Source organism: Cuculus canorus, chromosome 8 (assembly GCF_017976375.1).
Source record: "Cuculus canorus isolate bCucCan1 chromosome 8, bCucCan1.pri, whole genome shotgun sequence".
In the NCBI taxonomy this organism is placed as follows: Eukaryota; Metazoa; Chordata; class Aves; order Cuculiformes; family Cuculidae; genus Cuculus; species Cuculus canorus.
The window spans coordinates 1,985,910-1,998,812 of record NC_071408.1 but is presented as its reverse complement, the minus strand read 5'-3'; positions in this window follow the sequence as shown (position 1 = coordinate 1,998,812).

Here is a 12,903-nt window from a genome sequence, read left to right as displayed (position 1 = left end):
AAATGGGTCACTGTTATTTTCCAACGAAGCCAGAGTGGGCTGCTCTCTGGTCTGCGAGTGATTTTGGGTATTGCCAATGCAATGTTGAAGCTCACTCTGTGCGCACAGAGCAGCCATGGGAACAAATCAACCTTACATGGTTCTGTTTTCTCTGGTTGTCCCTATTCCTACTTGTAGGGCGGCCAGTCTTTATAAACAAGAGTAGGAGGCAGGCCCCCCAAGCTGGGTCACGCAGGGTGACCCTGAGCGTGGGTAATGACCCTGCAAAGAGATGTCTGTCCTCGGCTCCTGCCAGGAGCTGGGAACAAGCTCGTTCCCAGGGCTACAGCCTGGGTGGGGGCGACAGAAGACAGCGCAAACCCTCTGCCCTCAGCAAACCCTACGGCAGCGCGCTGACTAATCTTGCTGGCACGCCAGGACAGACCCAGTTAAACTAGGACATCAGGGCACGTCAGTGATTCCTCCAGTTATGCTGTACTTGAGCCCTATCTCTTCTCCAGCGTTCTTGGGGACTTTGCTCTTAGCCTTGGAGAAAGTATGGACAAGTTTGAAAGCTTAGAAGAAATGTATGTATGTCCTGTTCTCCCGTTGTCTAGAGGGTTGTGTTTAACTGACCATGAGGTGGGCTAGAAGGTTTGGGAATTCTTTCCTACTGTAGGTCAAAAGGCAATTGAGAAGAACTGAAGTTTTATTTAAAGTCCCGTCTTCTGTGTTGTGTAAGACCAGCAAATACGAAAAGGCAGCTCAGCCTGAGGTCTGGGGCATGAGAGATGTCCGGAATTATGGTCTTGATCCGTGACACTACCATCCGTCTGTTTTTTGATAGAGGCCTCCTGCATCTGCACTTTGCAGCCTGTAAAACGCAGAACCGCCCTTGGTCATTTCACCTGTGGGGTGATTTCACCCATACTCGCACACTCTCTAACGCCACTCGCTCCAAGAGCTCTTGCAATGTTCTCCCTGACTCTTAATTCCCATGCTCTTCGCGCATCTCCTCCAGGCCTTTAGCTGAAAGCACAGCAACATCTCCTGGAACTGGGTGGCTATTGCAAGTTTAGTTGTCAAAGTGCTGTCCTTAAATCCTCATCAATTCACTTAATTTGGGAGGTTGTGGGTTTGCAGGTACTGGGAATGGTGCAGGCACAGCAGGTGTCCAGCCCATCTCCCCACCTCCGTGAAAAGCAGGAAGGGACCAACTGCTGGAAACTGCTCAATTATTATTCAGATGTCCCTTAAGGAAGTTCGTCACACCTGAAGAGTCGAACCACTCTGTCATGTGTTTAGAGGGAAACCAGGGAGAGAGTACTTGGCTCTCCAAAGGAGGCAGGAGGGATTCATGCCTAGAAGTGTGTGAGCTGCCAAATGTCTGGATTTATTTACCAAGGAACTGGCCTCCTCTGAAGGAAATCAGCTGGGCACATGGACCATGGGTATCCTTGAAACTGGAACAAGAAGCCACCAAAAGAGGTTCTCTGCTCCAAAATAAGGCAAACGGCTGTCCTTTCCTGCCTCCTTTGTAAGAAAGGCAGCACTGGGGAAAAAGTCAAAGGCATGAAGGACAACAACTGCCACCTGAGAGGAAATGTGACAGAGAGCAGCAGCGAGGCTGGGTGGGATCTGCATCTCGGCTGCATGTTCACTCTTTCCAGTCTCGGTACGCCACCTCGGTACACACAAGCTCTTGGAGCAGAGCCCAGCTGGATGGCATCCCAAACCCACCTGCAGGTGCCCTCCCTCCTTCTTCTTAGAGAAAAAGGCAGAAAATACTGGAAGGGAGCTGTTGCTCTCATGGCTGAGAGGAAACTGGAAATCTTGGTTGTCGTGTGAGACACACATATTCAAGTGGAGGACAGAGTGAGGGAGATGGAGTACTCTGAGGTGGACTCTGGCTTAGGAAGAAGGATTTTGCTGTTCCTGTAGCGCATCTGTCATTCTGCAACATCTCCTGTTGTCATGGAAAACTTCTTTTTTACCCTTTTTTACCCAGTTCCACCCCCTGCCATGGGCAGGGACACCTCCCACTGGATCAGGGGCTCCAAGCCCCATCCAACCTGGCCTTGAACACCTCCAGGGATGGGGCAGCCACACCTTCCCTGGGCAACCTGGGTCAGGACCTCACCACCCTCGTTGCGAAGAAATTCCTCCTTCTGTCCAGTCTAAATCTGCCCTTCTCTGGTCTAAATTGCCCCTCAATACAATGAGAGTGATTTTTTTTTTTTTTTTTGTGAACTGGCAGCAAAATTGTTGTTCGAGCTGTGTTGGTCTGATGGGATTCATCATTCTGTGAATGAGCAAATCCTTCTTACTACATTGTGTCTGAAGGATGAGGAAAACCATCATTGCTTTCTACCTTTCTGGAGCCTTCTCCTTTTCTTCTGTGTTTAAAAAGAATGAAAGGTGACAAAACCAAAATGTTATTAAAGAAAACTTATTTTGCTTTTCTGCTGAAATTCTAAGAAATGTCATCATGAAGGCATGGACTTGGCCCACATTGGGGAGCTCAAAGCTCCTTGACCAGCTTGAGTTTCTTGCTGCTTCTGTGCCTACTGTGTCCTAGGCGAGGGAAAGGAAGGGCTCTGTGTTATTTAAACATAGCTGTGCTTTTTTTGGAGAAAGACATCTTTCCCCTTGTTCTAAAAATTAACCGACAGGATCGCATTGCAGAAAAATACAAGAACTGGGGCGGGGAGAGCGAGGGTGGACGTGAATGTAGATTTCTTGTCTGATGCCATACAAAGGCGCTGCTTGTACTACAGCAAGCCCAGCAGCATAGCAGCCAAATGATTTGCTTAATTTTAACTACTGTCCTTATGGCATCTCGACTCGCTAATTAGCATTTTAAGTGCTTGGAAAACAGTTTGGATGTATTCCTCCAGCTTTCATACACGTCTCCGTTGCTATTCCTCCCTCCTGCCCTGTGCCATCACCTAAGTAACATCATTTCTGCTTCCAGATGGGTTGAATTCTCTAAAGCGGCAGGAAAACACAATCATCTTTGCTTATTCATGCGCACAGAGCGCTCTTATTTGCATGAGAAGAGATCAGGCTGTGGAGCAGCTCTCCCTAAAGGCTGAGGAGAAGGGAACCTATGCTCTCAGGCAGGGAATAATGAGGCATAAATGTAGATAAGCTGAATTTTTTGTTGTTCTGCAGCTACTTTGGGTTTTTATACCCCGTTTTCAATACTGAAACTGCTCCGTACAGCTGAAACGTGGAAACAGTGGGCTGGGAACGCCACGAGCGATCTCTGTTGGGTTTCACCAGGCAATCGCCTTGGTGACGTACGTCGTGATTAGCACAATGCAGAGGAGGGCGTCCGGAATGACTGGATTCAAAAAATAAGCATGGATTTCTGAATGAACGCAGCGAGCGGCGTGTTGCCATGCGGCAGGAGGCTGAGTCGGGTACAGCGGTGACACTCGCAGGCGTAGACACAAGGACAGCAACAGGGAGAGGGGAGACCTGTTGGACCCGAACGTTAGCCAGGGGATTCATGGAATTACCCCTGCAAGCAAAAGAATTTGGAATTACACTGACAGGGAATGTGAAATAATGGGGTTTTTGCAATAATAATGGGCAATTGTGCAAAGAATCATCAAAAAAAAACCATTATTTCATGGATCTTTTAGGATTTTTGAATGTATCTGTCTGTAAGTAAGCAGATAGTAAAAAAGCCATTTTTAGAGGTGGCGCTTCTCAAAGTCAACCGGTTGCTAATTCTGGATGATGTTCGGAAGGTTCTGCAAATGGAAGAAAAAAATACTTTTTGTACGTGCACAGTTCTACGTATTTCCTACACAGAGGCGCTTCCCAAACGTTTTGTGAGAACAAAAAGCCCTTCCCCTGGTGTTTACAGATGACGTACAAAGAGTAAGTGAGAGATTTGAGCTTGGCTGAACCAAGCAGCTGCCGAGAATTCAAATTAATGGTCTCAAACCCTGCTTTTTCCACGAGCTCCGCTTTGGAAGGTGCAGAAACAAGACACGTCATGCGCTCTTGCAGCCCATCAAAGCAGCGGGATGAAGGAAACCTTGTCTCGTTTCCATTCTCCCGCCTCGCTCTTTGAAAGTTGATTCCTTAAGCGTTGTCATTGCTGAAAGCTTTTTGATGTTTTTGGTTCCAGCCGTGATTTCATGGGCTTTGATAAGCCTTTTTTATCGAGCTGAAAGGAGGCGTGTGAACAATGAAATGAAGATTATCGCTCGCATCTGTGTGCCATGCGCGCTGGGATGTGTCAATCCATATGATGAACAGTGCACATGTCAGCACCTTTGATTTTTCCCAACATTGATTTTCATCTCTTGCGTATCCTCGGTGGGGTAAAGTCTGACTTTCCGAATTTTCAAGGCTTTCTAGATGTGTCTGGAGATCACGGAGTAGATTGTCATGGAAACTCTGCTAAGGCACATGGAAAATAATTCTTTTGGTCTCCGGGTACAGTAAATAACCAAAAAATAGGTTGTCACAAAAATCCTCAGAAGCAAAGGAATATATGAGCCTGAGACAAGGTAAACACCTTTCTAGGCTGAAAGGTCAAGCAGCGGCAGGGACAGGGGCATCAGGCCAAATTCAGCTTGCTTGGGGGCAGAATTAACTGAGCTATATGTAGACAAAACTTTGTCGTTTGTTGCATTTGGTTTGTGGACTTTTCTGTAAGTCAGTGCCGGCAAAAGGAGGATTTCTGACCTGAAAACTTGGTAGGGCTCTTGTCCCTTTTCATGGAGCAAAACCAGTTTATCCTGCTGCGTCCGGGAAGTCCGTGCTCCCATGCACAGGGGTGTGTGACTGCTGCCTGGTCGCTCGGTCACCACGGTAGCCAGACTTCTTCAGGAAGGTGTGCACGTGTTCGGTGTGCGAGTTTTGAGCTGACAGAGGATGGCTGGGCGAGACGAAACTCAAACCTGCTCACGCGGTATCTGCTCACGTCATCCATCCTTTGGATCAAAAGACTGATTGCTAAAGTGCATAATGATGAATTAATGGAGTCCTAGAGGGACTTGGAAGTCAACTGTTTGATGGCACTGGTCTGCTTGCCTGTTTTTCTGACAGTTTCCCTGTCAGGCCTTATTACATAGTCACTTCCAAGTCTGAGGGATGACAAAATGGATTAGCATATCTAAGCTAGACAATGTTGAAAACAAACATCTTTCATCTGCTAAGTATCCCCTTTTGGAGCCGTCACCGTGCTGATGGCTGCAAGAACCTGTTGGAAGCCATACGCTTTCTACTGCTTCCTTCTGCAAAAGAACCGGTGAAGGCATTCCAGAGCTGAGATGGGTGTGTGCCACTGAGCTCTTACCCTGGGATTGTCATCTCCACTGGGCTTCTGCTCACGACCTTGCAGCCCACAAGCTGTACAGCTGGAGATAAGCAGCTTGGAAGTGCTCTAGGGCTCACACACTGCCAATCGTGATGACATGAATAACTCATAATGCACTACGGTGCATTAATCGGCCAAGGAGGGTAGAGGCTGTTGAGTCAGAGGTACGGTGCTCTGTGAGCATGAAATGCTGTTTTATTGCATCCATGCTCCCTCTGAAGACAACAGGAGCTCTCTTGTTGTACTATTGTATTTTTCTTATATTTTTCTTGGATGAACTCTGAAAAATTGGGTTTTGATATCCGTGTTCGGGGTATCATCTTTGATGTGTGAAAATCTAGCCTTGGAAAACAGTCATGTTCACTGTCAATGCTGTGGATTTATAAATCCAGTACACGAGTCGGTGGTGCCTCCTAGACCTTCCAGTTCTACAGTTTAGGGAGTAAAACCTTGCAAGGTGCCATAGAGGCAGTCAGGTTTAAAGAGGAGAACATCGAGGAGTATTAGAAACTATAGATTCACTATGAATACCAAGGAGTTCCCGTCTTGCACAGCTGTGAAAGGCCACCCTAGCCTGCTTTGCTGTAACCTTGTCTCTGTGCTGACCTCATCTTTCCTTCTCACCTTCTTGAGGCTTTTGAGAGGATAGTGTGACCTGCGAGGTCTTTCTTGCCATTTGCCTTTCCGCAGTGTTAGCTGCAATGGTGTCAGAGCTCAGCAGCTTTTCTTGCTGGCCTGTACTGTCTCGTTCTTTCAGTCTTTTGTATTTATAGGGGCTTTTCAGTTGTCGTTGCCGGTTCTTTCTTTCAAACGGATTGGGATGAGGACCTTGGTTGAGCACCTAAGAGGTGTACGTCAAGACGAAGTGTAACCCTGCAGCATTCTTGTTGCCTCCCTGCAAAATACATATGGGCATTTGGCCCATAGTACCTTGGCATGCAAACAAATGCCAATGAGCTTCACCTCCAGTGGGATTTGGTGTTTCCTAGACCAGCCCTGGTCTGCAGACAAATCTTCTCCAAGATTTATACACACAGGGTTGCAAACAAAGAGCCAGACCCCTCATCCTGCTCCCTCTGTGCAGTCAGTGGTTTTTTGAAGTGATCCAGGCTCAAAAAAGGAAGCCTACAGGCTGCCGGGGAACACATTTGGCTGAAGGCTTCATCAGCACAACTGAGCGGCGAGTGACTGAGTGAAGGACCCACATGACCTACATCTGCCGATGGTTAATCAGGTTGAGGTTTCTCCACCCCAGGCTGCAGTATTGACTAAATTAGTCATGCTGGAACTTGAATTAATTCATTGCTGATCAACTTGTGTTAATAAACACAACTGTAAATGTAGATTAAGACCCAAACCCACCTACAGAGTTCAAAAATGAGCCATAAGCTAGAAGAGAAGTTTGTCTAAAATGAGATTGATTGTCAGTTGAGGTACCATCCCTGTGTTCACTGACCGTTCCCTGCTGACGAGTGGACTAAATCAGCTCGTTTGCAACAGCTTACATGTGCATTAATACCTGCGGCACGCTCTCCATCCTCTCCGAAGTGCCCCAGGCAGAGGAAGCTCAGACCATTGCCCACAGTAATTCAGTGTAGATCAGCAAAAGGTCAGCATCCACAGATCTATGAACAGAGATTGGGAGCACAAGGCCCCACGTGCACTCGTCTTTGTTAACACCATCTCTCCACTGACTGTCGCCGTGTCTCGTGTTTCTGCCGTGACCTGACATGTATTTGCAGGCTTGTGAGCTACGACACAATAATTTGCTGCAGGGTGCTTGGGACATTGCCAATACCCAGTTCCGTGCGTGTGATGCTGGAGGATCCCTGTGCATTGGCAGCCGTTGAGGTGGAAATGCTATGCTTAGGAAAGGGCTGGGGTTGACTTTTATATCAAGGTCTTATGTCCTCCCCCAACACCGGCACAGATATGCCAATACCGTGTTGTAAAGACAAAGTCATCCAGACAATGGCTAACGCTTGCCCGTGATAATGCTTCTCGATACTGCTATGCGCAGCACCTCAGCAGCAATCGAACATCACAGACGATGCCTTTCAGCCCACTCGAGCAATTAGGCTTGTTCCAGCACCAACAGTAACAGACATTTTTCCAGACAGAATTGACATTATAAATGAGTTGTTGGTTAATTTGCTGCTTTCTTAACACCATTGATCCTATAGCTACGTCCTTTGGCAGCGGTACCTGAATATAAACTACCCAGTAGTAAAATTATAACTCCATTTGGATGCAGAGCACAGGCTTCTTATCGCTAGAATTTCAATCCTATTAGGAGTTTCAGGGTTACTCGTGCAAAAATAGCTTGTGTGGTTGAGCGAGCAGACGAGAGCTGTTCATCAGTCGTACGCAGAAGCGTAAGAACCCGCCGCTGTGAGCTGGGGAGGAAAATCCGTCTTTTCAGAGCTGTACAAACCTGTCCCACTAGGAGCTCCTCCTGGAGCTCAGTGCAATGTTAGCCCCATCTCTCATCACCAGTGCTGGCTCAGCTTGGTCAGATCCTCACCTTACTCCGATGAGACAAAGCCAAAAGGCATCCAGATTTGCTGCTTTGCTAAAGTCATCCAGCAAGTTAATGGCTAGTTAATCATTTTGAAGACAATAAAACATCACGTTTTAATGCATATAGTCGCAGGATCGCGCAGATGAGCCATGAAGATGCCCATCTTCAGCTCAGTGGGTTTCAGTCTCCCTTTGAAAGGCTCTCCTCCAAAATTTGGTCAGCTATAGTGACGGAGTCCCCATCCTCAGAGGGATTAAAGAGACAGTACGTAAGGTGCTCAGGAATATGGTTTAGCAGAGGACAGGTACGGTTGGACTTGATCATCTCAAAGGTGTTTTCCATTCCAACAATTCTCTGATTCTATGTTTGATTGTACCTGTTGCCTTTCCCATCCCAGCCTTACGGAAATGCAACCTGTCCCCAGGCAGACGTTGTAGGGAGCTACTCCTGGCCATGCTTCTGGGCAAAAAAATCCAGGAAAGTGGGTAAAAAGTGCAGGAATATCCTTCACGTGGAGAGCAGCCATGCAAAAAAAAAACCAGGGAGCGTGAATAATGAAGCTGAACGGTGAGAGACCAGCCAAGAGCCCGTGCGGTGGAGCTGCGGAAGCAGATAGCAGAGCTCTAATGCAGAGATGCTTTTACTCTTGAAGAGTTTGCTTTGCTCTCCAAGGGAGAGCATAAAGACCTTTTCTCACCTTATTGTGACAAGTTACAAATGGAGGTTAAGAGGATTATTAAACTTGGCCACTCATGTCTACTTGAGGAATAAAAAAAAACCCTTTAAAACCAAATTATTTCATGCAAGTACGACAGCCCAGCCTTTCTTGCTTCCCAGGGGCTTGGTTAAATAAATGTTTTTCTCTGGGTGAAAAAAGAATCTCTCAGCCAGAAATCCCTGAGCAGCCACAGCGAAACATCCCCAGATACTCAGGTATATATATTTTTTTCCTAATAAATGCCTGCTTTTGATATAAATAACCCCCTCTCATCTATACCTGTGTGGTTTTATGCGCACTGATAGATAGATAGATGGAAAGAAAGAAAGAAAGAAGGAAAGAAAGAAAGAAGGAAAGAAAGAAAGAAGGAAAGAAAGAAAGAAGGAAAGAAAGAAAGAAAGAAGGAAAGAAAGAAAGAAATATAAGACTATTTATTCCCAAAACTCAATGCGGCTTTTAAATCATGTGATGAGATGAGAATACTCATCTCCCAGGCTCATACCCATGGCTGAAATACCAGGTCTGCTCCCACCAGCATGAATGGGAATACTGGAAGGCACACGGCTTGGAACCGGACCTATCAGAGGGCAAGCGAGGGATGGATAGGTCTTGGTCCTACACATTTCAAAGTCACTCCAACAAAGTTATGTTTCTTTGGGAGCAGAGAAGTGGGAGAATGAGATTTCTCCTCCAAAGGTATGTGCTCAGAGCACCAGGCCTTTAATTATGCAAGGAGCTGCACCAGCTTCCTCCTGCCTTCTCAGATAAGTGGTTTCACGGAGAGATTACAGCGAGCAGAATTTGGCACCTGGCTCTGCTGGCATGAAAGGGCTTTTTTCTTTTTTTTTTTGCCCACACAGACTCCTACCATGGAAATTTGTGCTTCTCCGAGGATTCGCTTTGCCATCCGCAGCTGTCATGTCAGCCTACAGAAGACCAGCAACCCCGGGCAGAAATTTAGCGTCTCCCAAAGCCCATGCCCTGAATCGTAAGGATACTTATTTATCCTCTTCATCCCACATGGGAAAAGTTGGCTCAATCGCCATTTCAATCCAGTCCCTCCAGCTTAGGGAGCCGGAAAGGCAGCAGGCAAACCCTCTTCTTCCTCAGCTGGGTGTTGCTGGAGGCGCTTTTACCGAAGAATGAGCCGGTTGTGCGTGCGTGAGTGATACCCGGCTCGTGGCAAACTGCAGAAACCCATCAGAAATTCAGCAGGCTCTCCAATACCAACTTGGCAGCCTCAGAAAAACTTTCCCTGCCTGATAATTAGATGAAAATACAGCCTTGTTTTCTTCTTTTGCAGCCTCGTAGTGTCTGGTTGTAGCAGGGCAGGTGTTCATCACAGCAAGGGCACCTTATCCAGGGAGAAACGGGACAGGGGTACCTCCAGCCACCGGCAGCTCCCAGTCTGGAACAGCTTTATATCTAAAAGGCTGAATTTAGCTGAAAACAGATCTAGAAAAAATGACTTTTAAGTTCCTATCAATACAGTGGATCCCTGCGCTCCCACGAGTATGGGGAATAAGCCTTCGGAGACTTTGGGAGAAGCAAAATCTGATCACGGAAACTTGGGTGGAGGCTTTGGAAATTGCCTCGGTGTTGGGTTAATGTTGCTAATTGAAGTGAATGTTAAAGCTAATAAAGACTTCAAGGGGAGCGGCTACCCCAAGGGTAAATCTTGGAGATAACTAGGATGCTTTCTCTGTATTTCAATGTTTACGCGGAGGAAAGGCTTCATAGCTGCATATTTACTGTGACTGTACAGGAGGGAGAGCAACATCTGAAGAAAGATATGCAGGCTTTCTTCTCCAAAGAGAAAATTGGATTGAGACAAAAATGACCTAAATAAACATTGGAAGAGCATAGGAAGCTATTCCTTGGAGGCAGACAGGAGGAATATATACATGCAGATGAGGGTTGTATGTGAAAGTTGAGTATTGTTCTTTGGGGAGTTTTGATGCATCAAAGGAACCTGATATCAGTCCTGGAATAACATCAGAAGAAACATTGTCTGACGACAAGAAGTAGAGGGGGTGAAAGAAATTTATCTGGGCAGGGGACAGCGCAATGGAGTCTTCGGTGTTAAATTCTGAGGTTGCTTCTGGCTTTTTCATCTTTAGCTCTACACTCAGACTCTTTAGAGTGATGGACAAAGGACGGACAAGCAGACTTTGTGGTGGGGCCAGGAAATCCAACAATAGTTTATTAGGTCTGTATGGGCTCAGTTTGCTATTATATGATAACTGTGCTTATACCTGCTTTATTCCTATATTGGAACGCTCCGCTGCCATCAGCCCACTGCGTTGGCTTTCAGGCATAATGACAGACCCCTTTGCTCAAAACCTCAGTGCTGGGGAGAAACGAGGGTTTCAGTGGGGCTTCTCCAGCGGGCACGACCGTGGGGAAGAGGTGCAAAGCTCTGGGCTGTAAATAAACATTGCAGATTGTGACACGTTCCACCTTTCCACACTCAGGAGTGCATGTGGTGCATTTTAAGGTTTTAAATTAATATTTTAGCTGCTTTGCAGCTGAAACGTTAGGTTTTGTGGACATCTTTAACCAGTGAGATAGTAGGTGGTATCTGCAGGCTCTGCGTGGTTTGCTTGAGATTCCAGATGGGAGAGCAGCCCTGAGCCTGAGCACGGAAATCTGAGGAGCACGGCCCGCGGGCGAGGGAGATGATTCTGCCACTCTACTCCTCTCTTCTGAGACCTCATCTGGAGCATCGTGTCCTGCTCTGGAATCCTCAACATAAGAAGGAGATGGAGCTGTTGGAACGGGTCCAGAGGAGGCTACAAAGATGATCCGAGGGCTGGAGCACCTCCCATACGAGGACAGGCTGAGAGAGTTGGGGTTGTTCAGCCTGGAGAAGAGAAGGCTCTGAGGAGACCTTAGAGTGACCTTCCAGTACCTGAAGGGGCTACAAGAAGGCTGGAGGGGGGCTATGCACAAAGGCTTGTGGTGACAGGACGAGGGGCAATGGGTATGAACTGGAGAGGGGCAGATTTAGGCATAAATGAGGAATTTTTTCATGCTGAGAGTGGTGAGGCCCTGGCCCAGGTTGCCCAGGGAAGCTGTGGCTGCCCCATCCCTGGAGGTGTTCCAGGCCAGGTTGGATGGGCCTTGGGCAGCCTGAGCCAGTGGGAGGTGTCCCTGCCCAGGGCAGTGGGGTTGGAACTGGATGTTCTTTGAGGTCCCCTCCAACCCAAACTATTCTATGATTCTATGAAATAAGTGATGGAATTGGGAATACTTAAAGGATGTGCACACTGTGGAGCACTGATCTCAGAGTGCAGTTCAAATGGATATGGTTACATGACAGACTGGGGGAAAAATCAGGGTTCATTGCACAAAAAAGAAAGAAAAATCCAGGGCAATATTTGCTTGCTTCTCCCCGCCTCCATTTTTTATTGCTAGTCAGATTGTAAGTGCTGCTTCTGAAATTACTGTAAACCATCAATGAACAAATGGAAGCTGGTGATCTGCTTGTGGCTGAATTGTGACAGAAAGAGGGTGGCATCCTGAGCAAACTGAGCTCGTTCCCATGTGAAAATGGTATAAGAACTAAATGTAGCGTCAAGACGGTGCTAAGACCGTGCAAGACGGGTTAAACATATCTTGAGAGACACCACTGTGCTTTCTATGTGAATGAATTTACATTGCAAGTTACGAAGAGCAAATTAGCTTTTAAAAATAGGCTGGTGCACCTGAATTCAGCTCGGCTGCTTCTCTCCTTCAGCTTGGCTGGTTGCTAACGCTGCGTCAGGCGGTGGCTTGTTTTGTGTGTGCTGGTCCCATCAGTCCAAGAGGGCTTGGAGGAATCTCTGAGCTGTGTTTTTAGCTTCAGGTTCCTCTGGTTCTCGCGCCCGAGCCTGACAGTACTGCTCTGTTTGCATACTTTAGGTGAGTCACTCAGTCGTATGGGCTGAATTACCCTCCTGTGGGCCAGCTCTTTGGCTTGAAAAACTGGAGGTAGGAAGCACCACTCTCACCGTGAAGAAATTCCTCCTTATGTTTAGTCTAAATCTGCCCCTTTCCGGTTTATCCCCATTGCCCCTCGTCCTATCCCCACAGCCTTTGTGAACAGCTCCTCCCCAGCTTTCCTGGAGCCCCTTCAGGTACTGGAAGGTCACTCTAAGGTCTCCCTGGAGCCTTCTCTTCTCCAGGCTGAACAACCCCAACTCTCTCAGCTTCTCCTCATACGGGAGGTGCTCCAGCCCTCAAATCATCTTTGTTTCCTCCTCTGGACCCGTTCCATCAACTCCATCTCCTTCTTATGTTGAGGATTCCAGAACTGGACACCGTATTCCAGATGAGGTCTCCCAAGAGAGGAACAGAGGGACA